Source organism: Perognathus longimembris, chromosome 4 (genome assembly GCF_023159225.1).
Source record: "Perognathus longimembris pacificus isolate PPM17 chromosome 4, ASM2315922v1, whole genome shotgun sequence".
Taxonomy (NCBI): Eukaryota; Metazoa; Chordata; class Mammalia; order Rodentia; family Heteromyidae; genus Perognathus; species Perognathus longimembris.
The window spans coordinates 39,122,061-39,141,670 of record NC_063164.1 but is presented as its reverse complement, the minus strand read 5'-3'; the positions used below and the strand labels follow the sequence as shown (position 1 = coordinate 39,141,670).

General features: G+C 35.3%; 1 non-coding gene across 1 annotated transcript; it reads right to left on the bottom strand.

Moving 5' to 3' along the window:
- Window positions 1-3,940: 3,940 nt before the first annotated feature.
- Window positions 3,941-4,043, bottom strand: LOC125350969. The gene has a single exon (XR_007210872.1). It is a non-coding gene; the product is annotated as a small nucleolar RNA U13 (small nucleolar RNA).
- Window positions 4,044-19,610: the final 15,567 nt, after the last annotated feature.

Here is a 19,610-nt window from a genome sequence, read left to right as displayed (position 1 = left end):
AAGCATAGACTCCACAGTAGACTAGAGGAGCCGAGTTCCAGAGACTGTTCAGCATCCCCCAACTACAGAAGGCACCCAACTCCTACTTGCAAGCTGTACAAACCACACCGCACCAGGATTTAACTAACTGGGGAGGAGGGTGAGAGAAGATCCACCCCTTGCAAACTGAAAGCAAATCAAACCAGCCAAGGGACAGGAAAGCAGACTGTAGACCATCACAAGGAAACCAGAGGCTGGAAAAAGCCCACCCAAACAAGGAAGACTCCTTTTCTCTTCATTTGTTTGTTTGTTCTTGTTGTTTTTCATTCTTTTTTTATTTTGTTTTTCTGTATTATTTCTTTGTTTCTCTTTTCACAGTCTTTTCTTTAAAATTACTTTCATTTAACTAATACCATTGGTCTTTTTTGTTGACCCTCTGTCATATATCACCTTACTCTTGTTCTTTCTTCTTATTCTACTCTTTCCCACCTTTCCATTTCACTGAAACTAAATAAAAATGGCCATCCCCCATTCCTTTTACTCCATTCTCTTCACTACTCCTAACTTACCACCTTCCTAATTTACTTCCAGGACCTCCAGACTCCATTGGCCCCTGGTTTTTGGCAGGCTAGATTGTTCAATCTGAGTGAGTCAAAGGGGTTCATAGAGCAATCCCATCAGTCCAAAAAGAACCAAACATAAGAACAAACTTGCTCCTGGTTATAACTGTATATAATTAGCTACTGAATACAGGGCTCACAGTTGGTTTATATATTAAAATTGTATTCTATGGGGAACACCAAAACTGCTTTTATATACAAAAAAGAGAGGGAAGTTATCTGTATATGATTGTGAACCTCTAAGATTTATACAACAGGGTTTGGTAAGGTTTGCTTCGGGTCTTAAACTGTGTTCACAGGTGCTTATAGATTGGCATTCCCAATTCAAGTGGGCAGAAGATGCACAAGAAAGATGGCAAGTCAGGAAATCTCATCTCCCACTCAAAATAAGCAGGAAACAGAGCAGTCAATCAAAGACCTAGAGGAGAATCCTCAAAATGCTCTACAAACTGTGCTGATAAAAACGATAAATGAAAAGTTTGAGTCTCTTCAGACAAGTATTCTAGAGAGTAAGATGAGCCAAAGATTAATATGTGAAAATGATGAAGCCAACCATAAAGTGATAGAGGAATTCATGGCTTCCATAAGTAGAAAGATAAACAAATTCCAACAGAAGGAAAAAGAGTCCTATGAAAAGACAGCTACTCAGCTAAAAGATTTGAGAGACAGCACTCAGAACCAAATTAATGAAGTAAAGAAATCCATACAGGACCTAAGAAAAAATTATAGCAAAGACATGGAAGCCATCAAGAAAGACCAGTCAGAAGGAAAGGAGATACGAAATCAAGTAGCTAGCCTACAGAGCAGACTGGATGATGCAGAGGATTGAATCTCAGGAGGCTTCTATTTCTGTAGTAAAGTTCAATGAAGAACAAACAGCCACATCTACCAGTCATGTTATTGGGCAAAGGTATATGAGCCAATTAATATAGATTGTCCAGATTATTCTTCACATCTGAAGGTTATTTCTTTTTCACCTAAGATTAGGGCAGAATCACTTTTTAAATGAGTTTTAGGATCTGTTATCAGCAAGGTTAATCATAATGCTTCTAACCATGATGTGAGTTGTACATTATTAGTGTCATTTACTGATGAGAAAATTGTGCTTCAAAACCACTTACAACCTTGTTCTACTTGATTGAGTACATGAGAGAGGGCTGATTTCAATGATGCTTTTTTATTTGTTCTTTATTTGTCTTCCTGAATAATTTGTGACCTACTTCACTGGGAATCTTCGTGTCAGGACAGTAACTGGCACTTAGTATTTTACAAGAACTGGATACCCAATAAAATATAATCAATGGTTAATAAAGTCTGAAACAGTAGTTATAAATAGCTTTTAAAAATATTTTATTGTCTTTAAGTAGTTGCACAAAGCAGTTGCCCTTTACTAAAGCAGTTTATGAATACAATACATCTTGATCAGTGTCACTCTTTTCAATGTTGTCACCCACTCCTCCAACCCAACCCTTTCCCTCACTTTTCTTTTTTTTTTGTTTATTTATTCATTATATTTTATTTATTTATTTATTGTAAAGGTAATTTACAAAGGAGTTGTAGTTACATAAGTCAGGAAATTAGTACATTTCTTTTGAACTTCTTACCTGTAATTAGTTTTTTTACTGTACATATAAAAGAGTAAATCTCATAATCCTCTATTTTTGCCTCCCAAGGCAGCATTAACTAAGTTTCTCAATTTCCTTAAAACACAAGAATAATAGAGACTACAAGTTGGAAATCAAGGTATCAGCTCAGCCATGCTCATTCTGCAAATTATAGGCATATTTTTCTTTGTTCTGTGGTATGGGGGTCCTTTGGTTTAGAAATGTGTCTTAAAACCTTATCTTTATATCATCTGCCCTCAGTCATACCAAATTTTCTTATATAAGGACATAAGTCACAAAAACTGAATTTGGGCTCATTCAAATGACCCTACTTCAGTTTGATCGGACTTATAGTAAATTGCTCTTTGAGATTCTACTTCCAAAGAAAGTATTATCTGAAATATTGGACATAAAGATATCTCTTTTCAAAGGAACACAACACTTCATTTGTTTTATTCAAATTATGTATCCTAAGAAAATGGTAACAAAGGTAGTAAATCTAAGTCTGTAGATTTGTAATAAAAATTAAATGATAATGATCCTCACCACCACATAAACTAAATGATAATGAATAGATTCCTAATTCATAATTTCTCAGGAGATATTTGTTAAATCAACAAAACCAAAATGCATTTGAAAACTATGACCTGCCTTTGAAAAAATAAGTGTGAATATAGAAAACAATATTATGAATAAATTCAGTTATAAAAGAACAGTCTTGTATATTTATCCAATTTTCTTAGTAAAATTGGTTTTCATATGTATTTATTTAATACATACAATACTTCCTAGTACCTACTGTTTCAGTTTTTCTTTGTTTTATATAGTGTGAGTAGGTTTCCCCAATAGCACCTATCAACTAACCTATTTAATCTAATTTGTTGGATTTTGATGTTATCTATTTTACACTTAAATTTTGCTAATAGTTTTTTTTCTAGGTTTTCTACTCTATTACCTTATAATATTTGTTAATTCTGTATCTCTTGTCATGCAGTTTTTAATTAATTTTTTATGATGTTTTGGTAGGGCTTTCACATTGCAAACTACAAAGCAGTACTGGAAGCAACTAAATACAGATTGGACAAAACTCATAGACCTGAAGACTGAGTATTGCTATCTTACAAAATACTATATTGTCTCCTGATCCATTCATTTGTCTTTAATTTCTTTTGGTTTTATAGTTTTCTGTGTGAAAGTCTTGTGTGATGTGTCCTGAAGTAGTTGTTGCACAGCCAGGCACGGTACTTGAGAACACTACTTGAGAGGCATAGACATAAGGATTGTAAGTTTGAGGCTATCCTGGGGAAAATACTTAGTTGCTATCTCAACAAAATACAAAAATCAGTGGAGGTTGGAGATGTGACTCAAGTGGTATAGTGAATATTTGCCAGTATGAACAAGCCCTGGCTTCACTCTATGGTAGCACAAAGAATATAAACTATATTGCTTTTTTTTTATATTTACTAATTTCCAAATTCCCTCCATTACTGATTTCCAATTTCATTCCATTATTGTCAGAAAAAATAATTTGTATGAATACAATCTTTTAAAATATGGTTTATGGCCTAACATATGAGTTCACTTAGAGAAAATTCTATATGATTGCATTCTGTTACGGATGTATACATCACCTATGGACATTTGTCCAATCTAGTTGATTTCTATTGCAATTCACATCTACTTTCTTGTCGTTCTTCTGTCTACTAGATCACTTTCTTTTCTTTTTTTTTGGGGGGGGGTCAGATGGGTAATGTGCCCACATCATAACAAGGTTTAAGGGAGATACATGTCATGCAAATATGTGAGGATCCAATCATATGCTTATGAACCAGAAAAAGATCTACTATATCACTTTTAAAATATTTTTTCTAGGTCTTCAATTCTTCCAATTTTGTGTCATATTTAGATGCATGTATGTTTATGATTATTTTGTGATGTCTTCCTTTCATACTGGCTGTCCACATCTTTTGTTGTGCTGAAGAATGATCACACAGCTTGTTTGCTTGCTATGCAAGTATTCTGTCACTGAGCTATAAACCCTGTCCTACACTGACTTTTGGGGTGGGGGTGGGTACTAGGGGGTTGAACTCAGGACTTAGCATATGCTAGGCAAGTGCTCTACCACTGAGCTACACCCCCAACCTATACAGACACTTTCGTCATTATAACATTTTCTTTGTCTGTCTGATAACATCGTGAAGAGGAGGACTTTGAGGAGTTCTAAATCTAATTTAGCTCTTCCTGTCACTCCTTGGCATCAAGATTTCATGTCTACTGTGACAGAAAGCCTGCAGGTTTTCCTGAGCTATAGATACCTGTGAAAATGGGAATGAGAAGGAGGAAATAGAAAGGACATAAACTCTGCTTTTCTTAGTATTTTTCCTTCTTTTCTTATATGCCTTTTATTGCTCTCAAACGACCTGAAAAGGTTGCTTTGAGCATTTTTACTAGTGTTCTTACTCCTTATATGGAGGATTAGATTTTCACTGAACATCATATTTGGAGTAATGTCAAATGACATAAACACTTAACAAATTATCAAGGGAACAAAGATTAAAAAAATAGATTTGGTAGCCTTTCAACAGGCAAGACAAAGTAGAAAATCGACAGCAAATGTTGCATAGAGTCTGAGGACAATACTTTAATTCCTTTTCTTCTACATTTTATCTTATTATCTTCATATTAAGTTGTCACCTTTCATTTTTAGGCCATGTTAAACCAAATACAACTAAGATAGTTATGCATGCTTTAGCCAGTCTAGCAGTAATCACATTAATGCTACCTATGAAAACTGATGTAATTAAATCTCACTTCATAAAACAATCTAAGAATTCACTAAAAACATAAGAGAAACCGTCGATTGAAGATTTGTTTGGATGATTCATTATTCTAGAAAGAATCACCAGACCATTTAAACTCAGCATTACTGGGTTCTTCCCTGAATTGGCGAATTGACTCTTGAGTACTTTCATACTCCCTACTGATAGCCTTCTCCTCAATTTCCACTTTATTGCCACCTATATCTACTGCTTATTTCACCTCAGTCTGACTTTTTCTTTCTCCTTCAATCTTTTCTCCTTTGCTTTGAATCAGCCAGCACATTTTGCCATTCATACAACATCGTCCCTTTGTTTTCTCATTAACAAAGGTTAATGTACATATTAATTTTTTATGTGATATAAAGAAAAACTTTGGGAAGCAGTGTGGGAATTTTTAAAGAGAAAAGGCATCCCAGTTTTATCCTGTAGAAAAATCCAGAATACTCACATTGATCCTTTAGGGTGAGAGTAAGTGCTTGCTCCCTCCTGGGCTTTCCCCTCTGGGTCACCAAGATGTGTGCACTCTGGGTTTCTTTTGTTATGGAGGATGATGAATTGCAATGAAAAGACAAGTACTGTTTTTCCTGCCTTTGTAACCCTTACAAAGGATGCTAGTGCATCTAAGGGGGGGGGGGGTGACTCTGAGGAGGCCCGAGCACTGAAACCCCTGACCACAACAGTGCAAAAAATGTCTTGAAAATACTGCAATCTTCATGGGTTATGTAAGATCATTGGTGAAAAATGCACACTGAAATATTTTTTATCTCAGAGCTTAGATTATTCTGATGTAGATTATATGTGAACTAATAGTTGAAAATAGGAAAAAGGAAAGTTCTCCATAGGTAGACATGATTTTTAAATGTCTCCAAGATCATAAATTATTTTAACATGCTTCATCTCAATAGAAAAATGACACTAAGGGATGGAAATTGAATAATTATTTTTGAGTCAGGTTTTGACCCAAAAGTTATGTGCTTATGCCTATAACTCTTCAGTGAGCTTGATTGCTTTTGTTAGTATCAAGAGCATAAGTTAGCCAGGTACCAGTGGCTCACACCTGTAATCCTAGCTACTCAGGAAGCTGAGATAAGAAGATCACAGCTCAATGCTAGCCCAAGTAGAGAAGTCCATGAGATTCTTATTAATCATCAAATAGGTGGAAAAGGAGCTGAACCCGAACTGGTACCAACCTTGAGGAAAAAAGCTTAGTGACAGTACCTATGCCATTGAGTTCAAGCCAAAGTACAAGCATACTCTCCAGATAGATAGATAGACAGACAGACAGATAGATAGATAGATAGATAGATAGATAGATAGATAATTTCATTTTAGATATATGATTTATATCTATTAAACTATAGAAATACAATTTAATTTGCTACAATCATTTTCTCAATTTGCCATCTACATTTCTATGATATTTTTATGCATGTTAATATGTTGCCTTTTGTGTGTGTGTTTGTGTGTGTGTGTGTGTATATGTGTGTGTGTGTTTATGTGTGTATGCCGATTTTGGGGCTTGAACTAAGGGCTTGGGTACTATCCTTGAGATAGCTAACACTCTACCACTTGAGCCACAGTTCTACTTCTAGTTTTTTGCTGAGTAATTGAAGGTGTTTTCTAGATTTTCCTGGCCAAGCTGGCTTTTAACCAATAGTCTCAGATCTCATCCTCCTAAGTAGAGCTTGGATTACAGGCATAAACCACTGGCACCTGACTATTGTCTTTTCTTATGCAATGTTCATTATCTGGTGTTCCTTTTGCTTCTAGCACAATTAATTTTCTGTTCATAAAGTCTCCCACTATGTTCCCTAATAAAAATTAATTTTTCCATAAATCCTACAAGCTTTGCTCTTTGAAAACCTGCTTGGAAATATCACAATGAAAATTGATCATCTGTATCTACAAAGACTGAAGAAAAAGGAATGAAGAAATTTTACTTTGCTAGGAACTGAGCATGAGACTTTCATTTCTGGGCTGAAATGTGGCATATGACTGACAATGTCATTTTACAAAAGCACAGATCTTAAGAAAACACAATATACTTCTGAATTATGGACAAACCCTGGAAGCCTTTGACATAGCCGAGGTTGCAAAGCATCCTCTGAAATGTGTTATGGCCCATATGAGGCAGAGACTACACAAATGCTCCACAGCAAGCATCAGTCTTCATATATCAATGAGAAAAAATTCATACTGATGCTAGGATGTGAATATAAGGTAGGCATGTGTAGTCTTCTGGAGAATGACTCCATGCATGCCATGACTTGCCTCCAGCCCTGAGGAAGTCCTGGTAGCTAATAGACACGGCAGAGGAATGGGCCTTCTTTCAGCAACCCTGAAATGAATGGGAAGAGTTATTACCCCATGGAAATAGCCATAATTTTAAAAATAGCAAATACAGGCACAAGCACAGCACCCTGAGCTCTCTGAAAATAACCAATCTCTGTTTGCAACAAGAAATTGGAGTCAATTACTATTTAGCCTTGAATTACATGTTTACAGGCTCCATAACATCTAGAAAACAGCCTTTCCTGCAAAGGAAAAAGCCAAAAAGAAAATTGTGGGAGTTTAATTTTTTAACCATAGTTTACTCTGGTTAGGGGTGGGGTAGAATCATGAGGCCTCACTCCAAATTCCCTTCCTTTGTATTCCACCTAATTCCCTAAAAGCAGGAAAAATGATCTAATTTTTTTTTTCTAGTCTGAATTCTTGTTCATAGGACAGACAGATTTCAGGCCTTCTAGGTAAACTCTGATATAAACCCTCAGTATTGGGCTGGGAATATGGCCTAGGGGTAGAGTGCTCACCTCAAATACATGAAGCCCTGGGTTTGATTCCTCAGCACCACATATATAGGAAAAGCTGGAACTGGCGCTGCAGCTCAAGTGGTAGAATGCTAGCCTTGAGCAAAAAGAAGCCAGGGACAGTGCTTGGGCCCTGAGTTCAAGCCCCAGGGCTGGCAAAAAACAAAACAAACCTTCAGTATTCTAAGAGATAATGACTAGGCCCCCAATGACTATGACTTGTCTCTCTTCCCCATTTTCTTCCTTCTTTTTATCTGTCTTCTTTCCTTCCTTCCTTCCATCTTCCTTCCTTTGCTTCCTTACTTCCTTATTTTTCCTTCTTTCCTTCTTTCCTTCCTTCTTTCATTCCTTCCTTTCTTTCCTTCTTTCCATTCCTTCTTTCCTATACTTCCTTCGTCCTTCTTTATTTTTCCTGTCTTCCTTTCCTTCTCTCTTTCTTTCTTTTATATGTACTTAGAGTTGTTGTCTGTTTATTTGTTTGAGGCACAATCTCCCTATGTAGCCAGGTTGCCCTCAAACTCAACCTCATGAGTGCTAGCATTGCAAACATGTGCAATCATTCTCACCTCTATCTCCTTTTTGAATAGCTTATTATCAAAATTACATCAAAACATAATTAAAATTACTGCTATCTTTATAGCTTGATTTTAAAATTATCTTTTCTTTCATCAATCTGTCCTTTGTGACACCTGTTGTCCTTTGAACCCCAATGATATCGCATGTACTGGCTTCCCAGTGTGGAATACCCTTCCTACACATAGCTCATTGGCCATTCCCTTATCACTGGGAAATTTCTTAACAATGTCTCCTAATTCATCAGAACTTTTCAAAACTGCTTCCTGTAAAATGAACCTATCTTAAACCTCAATAACTTTATCCCCCTTCTCATAGTACTCAACATTTAACATTTGACACACTATTTTCACATTTATCAATTAATTATACTACTTACTAGAAATGTAATTTATGGAAGGATATATTTTTGTTGTGTCTGTTGGTGTATGCTCAGAACCTAAAGCAACACTTGCCATATACTATATGTTCAATAAATATTTATAAGAGAATTAATCAACCTACTTTATGTTTCTCCTCCAAGTGCATAATTCTTCAACTTCCTTCACTGCTCAACATATATCATTGTTACCTTTTACACTGTACTTTTAAGCCTCCCGGCTATAAAGAAGTTTAGGAAGTGAAAATGTGTGACAGCTATAATAAAAAAAAAAACAAGTCAGTGGGGCTTTGTTGTATGGGTACACATCACAGAATATTAGCCATACACATGAAAGGCAGTAGTAAGTATACCTCCCTCTCTACCTTGCTCTGAAAAGTACAAAGTTCAATCCTATCTCACAACTCCTGTAACAACTTAAATAAACATCTCTCTCAGCAATTAATCCCTCTTGTTTTCTATGTTTTAGATATGGATCTGTCTAAGTGGATTATGAGTTTCTTGAAGTCAGAAGCCATACTGTATCTTCATTTATGTAAGGGTTTTAATTTGGACGTAGAAAATGCTACTAAGTGTTTACTCAGTTGACTGGGATTAGATAATACAGTACACTGAAGGGAGGCCCTGAGGGACCCCATAAAGCCAGTTCCTTCTGCTTCTGCAGTCCTAGTGCGCAGATAGCAAGAAGCTAATAAATGTGGAATGAATCAATAAAATATTTGATAAGGAAAGAACTACAGAAAAAGACAAAAATTCTGAGTGAAAAGATGATTGATTTGTATAGATTTATAACATCCAATTATCAATCACTAACAGTCTCACACTGAGCACTTACCTACCCACAAGGTTTCATTCTCCGTCCTTTGGAGGGAAAATGTAACAGTCTGAAAATATATTCCAAACCTATTTCAAGTATTTTCTTTGCCTAACCAAATTAAGATTTTATTTCATGTAGAGAATCCTGGGGTACAATTTCTCTGCATAATTATTAACATTTGTAATACTAATATTCACATCCATTTATTTAAAAAAACTCATTTAAGGAGGCTCTTCATAAACATTGTAAATAATGTTTACAATGATGTATTGAATATACTTTAATATAATAGTTCAGTATTGCAAAAACTGCCAATGTAACAAAATCTCCAAATCTCAAAGATTTTTCATCAGGAACTACAACCAATGGTTTTACAGAATGGCCCCTGGAAATCTCTCATTCTAATAGGTACTTGTTAAGCACTGTGAAGGAGATAAAGGTGTATAGACACAGAAATAGCTACTTATCCTGAGAGGCCAAATCCCATAAACCCAGGTAAATTGACTCTTGTCAGACTGATTGGATCAGAATCACTTACCAGGAATTCGTGCCATTTGCCACTACTGGTAAAAATAGTATCCTAAACTGCTGGCAGGTTTGAATCAAGGGCAGTGGTAGAATATAAAGGAAAGTACCATCAATAAATGTCACTGGGTCATCCCTCCTAGGGCTTCTGAAAGTGTGAGACTAACTTTAGGCAAGCTATTGCAAATATAATGTGAAACACTAACCACCAAGAAATTAATGGTAACTCAAAATCACTTAATGAGTATACATATGACTCCTGTATTAGGATTTTTTAAAGAGCCATTATAGATACATAGCATAAGTGTACACAAAAGTAATATATAGAATATGTATATTTTCATGATTCCAAGAAATTCAAATTATGAATCAAAAGTGACATATGCTAAGCTTCATTTGTCTTTCTTTTTTTCCCTATTCATTATCTTTAAAGAGTTGGACAGGGCTGGGAATATGGCCTAGTGGTAAAGTGCTTGCCTCTTATACATGAAGCCCTGGGTTCAATTCCTCAGCACCACATATATAGAAAAAGCCGGAAGTGGCGCTGTGGCTCAAGTGGCAAAGTGCTAGCCTTGAGCAACAAGAAGCCAGGGACAGTGCTCAGGCCCTGAGTTCAAGCCCAGGACTGGCAAAAAAAAAAAAGTTGTACAAAGCAAGTTATGAGTACAATATATCTTAATGTCACCCTTTTCAATATTTTCACCCATTCCCTCCCTACCTACACCTTCCTTCTTCTTAATTTACTAGTATGTACATTGGATTCTTCAGTAATTTCTCCCTACTAGTCTTTCTTGATAAGAATTACTGTAATAATTGCATTTAATCCTCACAAGAATCTTTTGAATCAAATTGCTATTGTTGCTTATATATGGAATTTAAAAAGTAAGTATTGAAGAGCAAAGTTTTCCTCATACATCGTGTTCAGAGTCAAAATGTGGTTAATAAGTTTGGTACATTGAAACTGAAGAAACAATAAATAAAACAAGAAATAATTCAGTGACAACTGAATTGTTGCAAAACCTGTAGGAGAGAGGGAGCTATTAAAGATACAAATAGTTATAGATGATGGCACAAAGAAAAGTAAGTTAATTTTAAGCTTGAGAAATTGATAAGTAGTTGATAAATTCACTGAAAAAAATGGAAGATGTTTGAGGCAATGAGATAATGTAAAGAAAAGCAGACAATAGAATGTAGTGAAACAGAAATTTCCTGAAATATCATTAGGTAGCATCTTTTTCAATATGACAAGTATCTCTTACTTAGAAATTCATTCAAAAATAGGCAATTTTAAAGTGTACAAAATTTTTTATAGAAGACAGAATATTTTTTTACTAATTCCTTTGAAGACATATACTCAGAAATTCTGTACACTGGAAAAAAATATTAGTTAGATAACCAAAGAAGGAAATAAAACTTCTGTCCATAAATTGATGACTTCGAATGCTTATTTTAATTTCTTTGGAATAGTACCCATTTCAAAAGAACAGAGTCTTACCATTAAAATAATAGATTGTGTTCCATTGAGAGACATCATAGTCTCAAGCCTTCTGGTGAGTGCTGATACTTCTCACTGGGATCTAACACTGCAAAAGAAGTTATGATTTTGTTATGAACATAATCATTCTGAGCTCACTCAACTGGAGGGACTTTGAAACTAGAGTAGTCTGCTGCACAGCTGACCAAGGGTTTCTTTGGCTCTTCCATATCTGTTTCTTCATGAATTTCTCTTTAAACACAAAAACAAAAAACAAACGCTTGCTGGTACCTCAAATTTCAGCATGATAATGACTGTCATGTAACATGTTATCCACAGCTACTTTCTCCTTCACTCATGGCCCTTTAATGCCCCCTCATGTCCTTTCTAATTGCTTTTAGGTGTGTATGTATATATTTGGTGGAGAAGGTCTTTTTAACTTATGCAAGTTATCTTCCCTGAAAACCTTTCATATTCTGTTCTTGAAATCACTTTTTTTTTATGTTTATCAAGCTTCCATGTGAACTTTTCACAAAATCCTCCAGTGTCTCCATCTCTTGGCCTCTGCTGAAATAGATATTTCTTGGGAATTATCTGTACCCTGAAATCTTTTCCAGGAGAAGCTATTTCTATGTTTCGTGCTTTATAATTTGTCAGTATCAATTGTTACCCCACTCCTAAATTCTACAATTATACCTACTTCCTTATTACATGCCCAAGGTCATGTTCCATAAATTCTAGCATTTTCTCATAGTCTTGTCATCTTGATTGCATTAAGCTCTAATCCTCATAAACCATTTAGATTTGCACCTATAACTTGCTTTCTTGTCAGAATCATGTGAGTACCACTTTATTCTGTGACACCTCGCTGGTACCATCCTTATTCATTGAGTAGGTCAAGTTTAATTTCATCATGCTATCATTTTTACAAGCTACCTCTACATCTTGAAATATGTGTGTCAGGTAGGATGATTTCAGCTGCAATTTACAGAAAAAAAATATGCAGATTATCTTAAACAAGAAGATATATATTGTTAATATAAATAAAATCTGAGGGCAGGGCTGGGAATATGGCCTAGTGGCAAGAGTGCTTGCCTCCTACACATGAAGCTCTCGGTTCGATTCCCCAGCACCACATATATGGAAAAACGGCCAGAACTGGCGCTGTGGCTTAGGTAACAGAGTGCTAGCCTTGAGCAGGAAGAAGCCAGGGACAGTGCTCAGGCCGAGTCCAAGACCCAGGACTGGCCAAAAAAAAAAAAAAAAAAAAAAATCAGAGGGCAGTTCAGTTTTATGGTTGATTGATTCAGAACTTAACAAAGTAATCGAATTTGTAAGTCCTTTCCATCTTTGGGTTCAATTACCCATCACATTAACTCCATTCTAAATCGACTTCTTATGTTCCTAGGAAGTTTGCCAGATGGAATCAATATGATGGGTTTTTAAAATATTTTCATCTACAATTGAAATCTCCTTTCCTTCCAGAAAATCTATTTACCTTCAAAAAAAATTCTCAGAAAGCCCCCTCTGCACTGAAGATCAGAGAAAGAGTTACAGATCTATCACTAATTACTTTGATTGGTCAGCAGCAATTAACACCCAACATTAGCACCAAGAACAGATATTTGGGAGGGTGAATATGTGTATAGATATATCTACAAATCTGATATGATGAAAATAGTGTCTTGATGTTAACTTTTCATACTATTTGATAAAGGAATTGAGATTAAATTACCTACAGAAGTATCTTTCTTTACTATCCTAGAGCATTGACAATTTTTTTTGCTCAAGAAATGCAGTCCCTAAATCAATGTATACAAGGACAAAGTACTTAAAGATATAAAAACAGAGTTGCTCCATTCATGGAGAGGCTATGTTACTGATGGTCCCTTACTCACCCAGATAGCTTCTTAAGATATACTTGATATCCTAGGACTTCATAGAGCAGTTTGATAATTTTTATATTAGATGGGTTTTGGAGTGATGATCAATAATTGTAGTCAGCTTACTAAGAGTAGCTGATTATTAGCTCATATAAAAATTATGTTTGAGGTTTCCTGATATTGATTGAAAAAATCTATACATTCCAAATGTCAAGTATGCCATCATCATAGTTGATATTTATTTATGAAAATGAAGAAGGTCATTGTGATTTGTTGTCTTGACATACAGACAGAAAGTGGGATTATATAAACATAGAACCTGACACCATTTTATTTCTCTAATTTAATGTAGTCTTTTCCTCTAATTGCTCCTTACTTGGTCACGTTGTGATGCCTCTTATAATCTCCAACTGTCTTGGTCCTTGAAGCAACATCTTTCATTTGAATTTCATTTCTGTCTTTAATCCTGATGGTTCCTGTGCTCTGTTCTCAGAACTTCCCTGACTTTTACTCCTTGATCTACCTGCAAAGTTTTACTTTATTTCTATTCATCAGGAATTCCCAATAAGCCACACGAAATCAGAGGAAGGTATTCAGTGATAGCCCACGCGTATCTTGTGTGTTATAACTTATTAGATTCTAATTTTGTACTATTAATCAACAACAATAATATTTCATAATTTGGCTTGGTATGAATGCTATGTAAAAGGGATTCATGGATATTGTAATATCCCTTTAAGGAGGAACAACTAAAAACTCAAAATGAGTTATGGATAAGTCTAATAAAATAAATATAATAAATAAAAATAATCAGGCATAAATCAAGAGTTATTTAATTTTTTCATTTTAAGAAAAACACAAATTTTTCTTGTTTGCACTTTTCATTTTTTGACAGTACTGGTATTTAGACTCAAGGCTCATGCTTGGTAGGCTGGGGTTCTATTACTTTAGCCATGCCTCTGATCTTGCTTTATGCTAGGAGACTGAGTGTAGCAAACTTTTCTGCCTGAACTGGCCTTGAACTTTGATCCTCCACATCTCACCTCCTAAAGAGCTAAGATAATAGACATGAACCACTGGTACTCCACATAAAGGTGCTTCTTCCAATGAAAGAAACTAATATTTATTTCAGATTATATAATTTAAATCATATTTACAAATTTACCTATTTGTTTAGTTGACTTATTGGGCTAGCTTTGGAAATGTCGCCGTTTTTTTCCAGTTTCCTGTAGAAAATATTTTACCAAATTATGTATCAAATAAGTCAGTGTTTTACATTTCAACACTTTTTTTTACTATATAGCTTTCTGTGCTATGGTTCCTCAGATGCTGTACATAAATTGGTTTTACACTAAACAGAGTTAATACATAAAACACTGTTTTATGCCATAATGAAGATATTATTTAAATATCTTTAATAAAGTTTAAAAACTATTACTAGAAGTATAGTTATTATAAACTGCAACATATATTTATCTATATCCAAACTAGCATGGAGTTAGGTAATTTTTTTGTTGTTGTTGGTACTCAGACTTGAACTCATGGCTTCTAACCTTCACTTGGCTTTTTTGTTCAAGGCTAGCAGTCTACCCAGCCATGCTTCCACTTCTGTCTTATTACTGGTTAACTGAAGAAAAGAGTCTCAGACTTTTCTGGATGGGTTGGCTTTAAACTTTCATTCTCAGATCTCAACCTCCTGAGCAGTTAAGACTATTAGACATGAGCCACCAGCTTTTACTTAACAAAAGGAAATTCCTCCTCATAGTCTTCATTGAAAACCACACTCTAGAATTAATTGGTCCATACCACTACTTTGTACTACTTTAGTACCACTACTTTGTTTTTGTGTAGGTAAATATGTGAACATATTGAACCTGAAAGACTCATTTACATTTTGAGTTATTTACATTTTAGATCCTTGATATTTTGATTAAAAGTTTAAAGACCAAACATGCATAAAACTAGCATTTCTCCACTAGCATGTCTACCATCCCTTACTGATAAGATATGGAAAGGGGGTAATAAATGTCATGTATTTTTAGTAATCAGGCCAGACTCCCCAGAAGGACATTGTTCCTGGAAGAACAGGCAGAGATCAGTCCTATGGAGAAGTTAATAAAATGTATTAAACTGAGATACCTGAATTGGTTTTTTGTGAGCTAGCAAGTCTTGGCCTGTTAACCTCTTACCAAGGACAACCACTGTGATATAAGAATAGAGTAAGCAGTAACCTTATTACACTTGTGAACACTTGGTTTCTGCTTCCTGAGGTTAGAATTTGTGCACAACTTCTTCTCTGCTCAAATCATTCCAGAATCTCTACTAGAAGGGAAATGGAGATGTCATTATATGGGCTACTTGTTCATTTCAAACAAAGTCAATAAGAAGAATAATGAGATGCTGGGCATTGTGCCACATTTCTCATCTCTCTTCATAGCAGGCATCATTAATCAGTGCTGGCCTCTTCTGGTACAACCTATTTTCCTGATTTAATACATTAAAAATAAGTTTAAACGTGAGATTACTAGGAAAGCTATAATAGGAAAACAATAACCATATAAACTAAAAAGAATGAAGGAAGATTGGTTGCTATAAGCAGATGAGATCTTCAGAAGTGAAGAAACATATAATATTTTGATCAATTTGATCAAATGAGGCAGAGTAAGAAAAAGAAACCATTAAATGTTAAGTCAGATATGTTAGATAAATGATGAGATGATGCTGTTTTACACATCATAGTAGCAATGGATTCCTTTGCTAATGATAGAAAAGCCAGTACATCATAAATTCAAGCTGACATCCCAGCATCACATTAGCCACCTGTCTCTCAATGTCTCTCTCAGACTTTTCTTCTGTTTTTCACTGACCCTTTGCAGTCTTACTGCCTGCAATATACCATGTGGTCATGTGCCTGGTAACTTGAGACAACAGTATCCTCTTGGTAACCTACATGAATGACAAGTGTTCTGTGTGACCAGCTCTCTTGTCTGCACATGGCATCCTTCCCTTGGAGAGCATTTCAAATCTCTCACCATTATTTTGATACTTAGTGCCACCTCTTAAGTTTCTTGCAGCAGAAGACAGACAAAAAGTAATACAGACAAAAAGTAACAAAGCTCTGAACTCCACAAATATTTATGCATCTATCTCCACCCTTTCCACCAATCCAAAAATGGAATGCTTGTGTCAATTCTTAGCTACAATTACTCTACCATCAACTATGCTATTCCTTCAATGTCTGGAAAATGAATATACTGTATTTAAATTTTTTCTCTTAGAGTTTAAGTATACCAAAACCTTCCTCTCTGAAAGGTTTTTAATCCTTGCTTTTTCTTTAACTTACACCTTACTTTATACTTCCCCAAGATACATTTTTTCCCAAAGGAATTGTCTTTCTACTCTTAGATTAGAACTTCCTTTACTCTTCTGTAATTAAGATCAGTATTCATGTTGTTACTCAACACAAGGAGCATTTCTTGGGCCTAAACTAAGTGAAAATAAGTGATATGACTCTCTCCTAACATCCTTAAAATAATTAACCCTTTGCTTTCTTTTTTCTTTTGGAGTGGAACGTATTTATGAAAACACTGGCAGGAGTAGCCACCAAAGGCCAAAGATGAAATCGGATATAGAAATGAACCTTTCCCTGTCAGCCCTTGTACCATGACCTCCAACTCTGTTGCTAAAAACATTAGAAATGGTTTTGCCTTGTTTAAGCCATTGTGTATGAAATTCTTTTCACTATAACAGCTTGGACTAGGCCTTAGCTTGTCTATACTGCAGTTGCAGGCTTTCGTCTATTTTTTTCAGGTCAAGTTTCAAAATCCTGCATTCAATAACCTAATCGAGGGCTGGGGATATGGCCCAGTGGCAAGAGAGCTTGTCTCGTATACATGAGGCCCTGGGTTCGATTCCCCAGCACCACATATACAGAAAACGGCCACAAGTGGCGCTGTGGCTCAAGTGGCAGAGTGCTAGCCTTGAGCTAAAGGAAGCCAGGGACAGTGCTCAGGCCCTGAGTCCAAGGCCCAGGACTGGCCAAAAAAATAAAAAATAAAAAAAAAATAACCTAATCGATGTGCCTCAGAGAAACACACAAATTAATAAATTCAACACATGACTTTTGATATTCTTCTGCAAACTTGATTTTCTCTATTTTGCAAGTCTCTAATAACTAACACTGTCACCTACTACCCTTGAAGTCACATGGAAAAACACTCCCAATTCTTCACATTCCTGGGCATATCAGTCTTCAATCCTTTCTTGTTTATTCTTCCTTAAAATATATCAGTGACCTAATTCTTTCTTCTCCTGCAAACAATAGCATAGTACATCATCTCTCACCTGGACTCTTCCAATGTCTTTAACATGATCTAATAACAACTGCCTAAGACAATGCTTTGTACTTCTCAAATTTTCTACAGGACACTACTCTTATTCTTTGAGTAGCCCCTGGGCCCTGTCATTTCCTTACACATATTGGATTGCTTGTCTGCTCAAAGCCATTGTGTACACTTCTGTCCAGAATGATCTCAACTTTCAAATCTAAGTGTTATTCCTAAGAAGTGCTATATTCCTTCATGAGGTGATATCACTTCCTAAGGAAAAGCACTTCCTGTATCTTAGCCCTTAGGCCAGAAATAAGGTGGGATATAAACTCTTAATTATAAACTCCTGTAACCTACTGAACATCTAATTTTGAATGATGTGTTTGTCATCGCGTTAATTTTTTACTAACTTTAAGTAACCACATATTGATTTTCTTAAGCAGAGTGGCAAAAAACACATCCCACACAGTTCTTGTATTCTCTTTGGTATTCATTACAAACATCTGACTTTTGATCTTTTTTAAATTTTTGTTTGTTTGTTTTTTGCTTGTTTTTTTTGGCCAGTCCTGAGGCTTGGACTCAGGACCTGAGCACTGTCCCTGGCTTCTTTTTGCTCAAGGCTAACACTCATCTCTTGAGCCACAGTGCCACTTCCGGACTTTTCTGTTTATGTGGTGCTGAGGAATCAAACCCAGTACTTCATGCATGCTAGGCAAACACTCTACCGCTAAGCCATATTCCCAGCCCCTGATTTTTTTTAAAATGACATGCAAGAGAGAAAAGTTGACGCAAAGTTTCTAAACTTGAGGCCCTGTTTTCAGTATTTAGAGCTTTAATGAGGTTGTTAATTACTATATACTAATATATGGAATTATAGTTACTGTCCAGCTTGTTTTATAAACTGAAACATCCTGATTTATACATTTTTGACTTATGGTAAAAAAAAAACACACACACACAGTTTCTCCCCTTTTAGTAGAGATGACGATGATAAGTTTGTCATAGAAAATGCAGTAAGTAAGGGAGGAAACAGGAAGGATTGGGGGAAAGAAGGTGGGAGAAAAATGAGGGAGGTTTTTTTTTTAAAGTATGACAGAAATGTACTCACTACCTTACATATGTAACTGTAACCACTCTGTACATCACCTTGACAACAAAATAAATAAAATAAATAAATTGTTTCTAAATAATAAAAAATGAAATGTAGTAAATAGGTAATGAATAAATAAAAATAAAAAATAACATAAGGAGAGACCTAAGTAAGACTACAAACAGCTTTTTTGGTGACCCAATAACGTTCCTGAAATTACTTAATTTAGCAAGACAAATAAACAAATTCTAATTTTTTTTAAATTTCCTACTTCTCATAAGTTTAATTGTTGCTGTTTCATTATTGTTGATGTTTATTTCATCTACTTTATACAACTAGATGTCTGGGCTCAATATGAAATTCATATATATATATATATATATATTTGAAAAGTCACTGTCTTAGCATACTCTACATGACAATCATTAGGACATTTTTATCAACCTGGCCATATAATCAATGCGAAGAATCCCATCATACTCTTCTTCTTACACACTTTCTGTCCCTTATCTAATTGCTGTGTGCTGACTGAAAAGATAAGACATATTCTTATTTGAGAAAAATCACTTTTGTATTAAAGGAATATTTGTCTAAATATTCTACAATAAGACTTTAAGCAGAATCTTCACCACCATGGTACCCAACAGTTAAGTCATGTGCACATTGTTTAATACATTTAATTTCATTCACTTAACTCAAAAGTTATCCCTCC